General features: G+C 35.1%; 1 long non-coding RNA gene across 1 annotated transcript; it reads right to left on the bottom strand.

The window, feature by feature from the left end:
• Positions 1 to 1879: 1879 nt before the first annotated feature.
• On the bottom strand, positions 1880 to 3168 carry LOC120139940. Its single transcript, XR_005517687.1, has 3 exons — positions 2885 to 3168; positions 2334 to 2446; positions 1880 to 2065 (listed from the first exon to the last, which is right to left on the bottom strand). It is a non-coding gene; the product is annotated as an uncharacterized LOC120139940 (long non-coding RNA).
• Between the last annotated feature and the right edge of the window lie 1951 nt (positions 3169 to 5119).

Genomic DNA, 5119 nt, shown 5'->3' with positions numbered 1-5119 from the left:
TCATGTAACTTTATATAAATAACAACAACTATAAATTTTAGTAACAAAATAAATTAAAATTTATAAACATTAAAATTAAATGTAATGTAGTTTGACATTGTTCTCTAGAACAATAACATCACTTGTAAAACCTTTAGATACTTCATAAACATTCTACATTTTCTTTACAGACTTGAGAGAAACAATTTTATTGAAGCTGCTATTTATAGCCTTACACTCCTGCAATACGGGGCTGGAATAAGACCTCTCCAGTTTGAAAGCGTTCCTTTGACAGAGTAAACCGGCCCACAGCTGGAACCTCCAGTGATGCTCGAGTATCTTTCGACAGTTTGGTTTTATAATCAATAACAACGTAGCATAAATTCTGTATTTTAATCAAACTAAAAGAGTATCAAGAAAATTGAATAATCATGTTGCCAATTTACAGCAAGAAAGCAAAGGTAAATGATCTTGCATGAACATCAGAGTGAAGGTCTGGAGGCTCCAAAGGTCAACGAGGCATTGATTCAAAAAGGGAGCAAAAACACCAAAGTAAATTTATCAATTTTAAACACCTTTGACACTACTCAAACCATATAAAGGAAATAGCATTAACCCCAAGTTGCAGAGGATTACAACATACCTCTTTCAGTGTCCGCACAGTGTACAACGATTCGAAGGTAATGTTGTTCTGCTGCAAGAATTCCCTGAGGTATCCTGTTAGTTTCAATGTCCTAGTCCAATAACTTCAACACCCACCTTATGCATAACGTTCCCATTTAAAACTATAAAACACGCAGAGTAACCAATACAAATCATAAACTGTATCCTTTCATCTAAGGATACACAAATCATAAGCTTGTATAAAATTGAATAATCAACCCATTTGGCTCATAAAGTCATGACCATGTAGGATAGTTGTAGCTTCTAGGGAGTATTTAATAACAGGGGATTACTAGAATTAAACATCCAACTACCCGGAGAGAGTTAAGCTCTTAAAGTTATACTAAGACCATTAGGATTTATGATTTTTTTTGAACAATCTAAGCAGACTAATTGGATTTATAGAGTACATAACAATGAAACACTTACACCTTATCAAAGAGAGGCCTTTCCATGCCTACAGTGGAAAGTCTGAAACACAGGTAAAGGATGAGATAACCATGCATCTGTTGTTCAACAACACATGATATAACGCAAAAGACAACAAAAATCATGGCCGATAAAATCCATTAAACAACTAATTCATCCGTCTTGCGTTCGTCCCTGAACACTAGAGTATATTAGATAGCATCTGCGATAAAATCAATATCAATTGTACTAAACATGCAATTTTCTTTTTCTACTTCTTCCTTTTTTCTCGAATTCATTCATACTTACAATATCAAGCAACACCTCAGCCATAAAACTGAATAACCCCCAATTCAATTCCATATTTTCATCCATATGTGCAAAACAAAAATCAACAATAATGCAAAAAGCATGAAGAGTTATTGTTATGCCATTTCCATTAATTTTGGCCAATTCATCAGAGATTTTGTTAACTTTGATAATCTCAACAAAAGTTCACCAAGAAACCCAGGAAAAAAGCAATCCCATGGAGAAACTATTATAACATCGTCTTCTAAAACATCTAAAAAGATTAAAATATATCCTTTATTATTCATAGATAGTTTTTTTAACGTAAAAGCTGGAGGGAGATCGGTCACCACTTAGAAGTTCTCAATTCTAACTTACAATCTATCGTTACTGTTTGTTTTCCAGTTCTGCAACAATGAAAATAAAAATAAAAAAGGGTATTTAAATTTTGAAATACAATGTACTTAAAGAAACAAACAAATTATATTACAACTGTAGAACTTACCCCTCTTCAGAGCTCGTCTTTTACTGACTCTTGATGAACAGTTACGTTTACTGATTCTTGATGAACAGTTTTGTCCCTGTTCTTTTCAATGAAGTCGATGATGTCTTCCTTGGTCCAATCACCTTCATATGCGGCTATGTTTCCATCGGTCGATCTAAAGTAAATGGTTGGGTAACCTTTAACATCAAAGTTTGGATCCTCGATATCATTTGCACTTCCATCCTGCAAAGAAAAATCACAAGAGTGCGGGTTCCAGCAATGAAGAATGTTATGTACAATAGATGTTCACATAATGCTTCTACAACCATAATAGAACAAACCAAAAGTTGCAAATGTCATGGGGTTTCTATTCAATCAGCAAAGACCCTATTGCTGTATGGCCTTTTTATTATTCTCTCTGCTCAACCAAAGTAATGCTAGCTACTTCACCTAATCAAATAGACCGAAACAGAAGCCAAAACCATCAAAATCAACGAATATAAAAACTTACAAGTTTTGCGATCAAAACATTAGCATCCTTTTCATAGTGGACATCAACTTCATCCAAGATTGGTGCCAATTTCTGACAATGTCCACATCAGGGAGCATAAAACTCGAGCAAAACTGTAGAAAGAAAAGCCTGATGTCATTGTAAAATTCCCAAAGAGATGGCTACAGAAATAGAACTATCAAAACATTGAAATTGTAAAAAGCGAATGATTGTAAAGCACTTTAAGACTCCACCTAACTCTAAACATTATTAATGTCCCAACCTAGAGACTCGCAGAATATCTACCAGGTATCCCCAAAATGAAATGATATAAATCTATCGTAGGGATATCAACAGATGTTAGATAGAAGGGTACATTGATTATTGCAGTATTAATAAGCTATATCACCAAAGATCAACCCAGTCCAAATTCAGAGTTTCATATCCTTGGATAAAAACACTACATGTCGATTCTGCTGCAACAATTTGCATTTACAGATAATAAACATGAGTGACTACTGATATAGCAAAAAGGGGGAAGAAAATCATCAAGCAAAGTAATAAACACACACCATTTCTCCCTGATTTGAAAACTATCTCTTCAAGGGTATCCGCAACCACCACTTTCACAGGTTCTTTATTCTCCACAGGAATAGGTTCAGATTTTACATATGGCGGAACTTTTCTTCCTGTAAAATGGTACTTCAGTCAAATCATCAGTCAAATTACAACATCAGTTAAAGGGTACTCCCACAGATTCTATTAAAAAAATTAAAGAACCGGAAATATTTAGGAAAGAGACGATGACTTCAGAGTATCGCTCCTGACCATTCCCCAAAACTTGGTGCAAAGTGGACCTAGGCACATCCAAAAACCAAGTAATTAGTCATGAAGGAGAAGAAGTTAATATAAACAATAAGGTTTTAAAGCAATATATATCTCAAAAAATGAAATTGGAAATAAACTCCTGAAGAAGTATATTATTAGTAAATACAATTAAAAACCTAGTACAAGTAAGAGAAAATAACAGAGAAAGACGGGGAAGAAGTTAAAAACCATTATCTTATGAACCTCAGTTTCAACCTAAGAAAAAGAATAGTTAAGCAGCAAGTGAGGTGCTATTAATTACAAAAGACAAATCAATCCTCACCGGAATGACGGAATAGAAGCCATTTGGAATGGGTTCAGAAAGCATTCCAGTGCTCCACAGAATCAGTGAAAGGGGAAACACCTACAGACAAATGAGGAAAGTGCATAAACCAAGAAAATATATTGTGAAAGTACTATACAATGCAAAATATCCTTCAGCTTCAAATACAAAGGCCCAATTAAAATCTAACAATATGCATACATCTAGAATTTCTGCTTATCATTATTTCACAAGTTCTTAAGCCAACCCATCCCAGAAACGATTTTCTGCTAAGATAAAGATATATTCAGCATGAAACAATCCCCATTTATAAAATTATAAGAATCGTTTAGATGATAGACCAATAATCAGTCTCGTATGGCATAGCAAAGTAGCAGCCAAAACAACCCTAAAATGAAACTTAAATTCTTCCCCGCCAAAAAGAACACATGTTCATTCTAGTTTTTGGAAAGTAATCAGGAGTTCTCTCGAGTGATTAAAATCTAATAAAAAAAGAAACAAGAATCACGAAGTGTCGGAACCGTGGTTGGGCTCCGGAATTGGGCTTCGACTTGAAATGAGTTGATTAGAGTCGCCACCGACCACTTTAAAACGAATTTAGGTGGGCCGGACACCATCTTACCTGATCTGCGTTGTACCAGAAACGTGTCGGGTTCGGGAGTCGGTTACGGTCAAGGAAGGATTAGCACCCTTGAACCGCCCTTTCGGTACCAATTAATTTACCGGTTGTCTTTAGTTGCGAAAATTGTAAATTTAAATTGAAATTTAGAAATCTGATTCGAATCACTTACCTTTGATTGGTTTAATCGAAGATCCTTAAAAAGATAAAAAAATGTTAGATAAAAAAATATTAAATAAAAAAAATAAGATTAACTAACGTAATAAATCAAAGGAAGAGAAAATAAATAAGGAGATAAAAAAAAAAATAAATAAGCATAAATGAATATAAATAAAAACCGAAAATAAAGGTATATATATAAATAAAACGCTAGGGAAAATCAAAAAGAAAATAAAACAAAAAAAATAAATAAATGAAAGATATATATATATATGTATATAACAATAATAATAGTAAGTGACTATATTAAAAGAAAACAAAATTAAAGGTACAATTTGAAAGGAAATTAGGGCTCAAATTGAATTCAAGGGGGTAAAATTGAAGTTTTTAAAACTCAAAGGACGAAGATCACTGTTTACCCCATTTATTCTAGAAACACGCGGGTTAGGGTCCAAAACGACGTAGTTTTGGTGCGCCTATTTAAGGCTAAAGCAAGGTCTCTCTCCACTCGTTTCCCCTCATTTGTGCCGTTCTTCATCTCTCTAACCAAAGAGAGAACCATCTGTTCTCTCGCTTCTCTCTAACCCGGCCAAGGTTCGGCCGCCACCGCCGATGGTCAACCGCCGCTCCGGTCGCCGCCTCTGGCTGCCGGAAAAGATAAAATGCACCCCGCACGTTCCTCTCAAAACCGTGAACCCAAAACCGACCTCTAAATCCCCGAAACAAGCCCCAGTAAACGTAGATCTAAAAAAAAAACTTTCGGCTTTTTACCATCTCCGGTGACCGCTCGCTTCTCCGACGACGCTCCGGGTGACTTTCGGTATCCTTCCACGTAACAAAGTTTTGGCCTTTGTTATTTTTACTTTAGGATTCGAAAGT

This window comes from Hibiscus syriacus, unplaced genomic scaffold (assembly GCF_006381635.1).
Source record: "Hibiscus syriacus cultivar Baekdansim isolate YM2019G1 unplaced genomic scaffold, ASM638163v2 tig00002237_pilon, whole genome shotgun sequence".
Taxonomy (NCBI): Eukaryota; Viridiplantae; Streptophyta; class Magnoliopsida; order Malvales; family Malvaceae; genus Hibiscus; species Hibiscus syriacus.
This window is presented reverse-complemented; position numbering and strand designations above follow the sequence as displayed.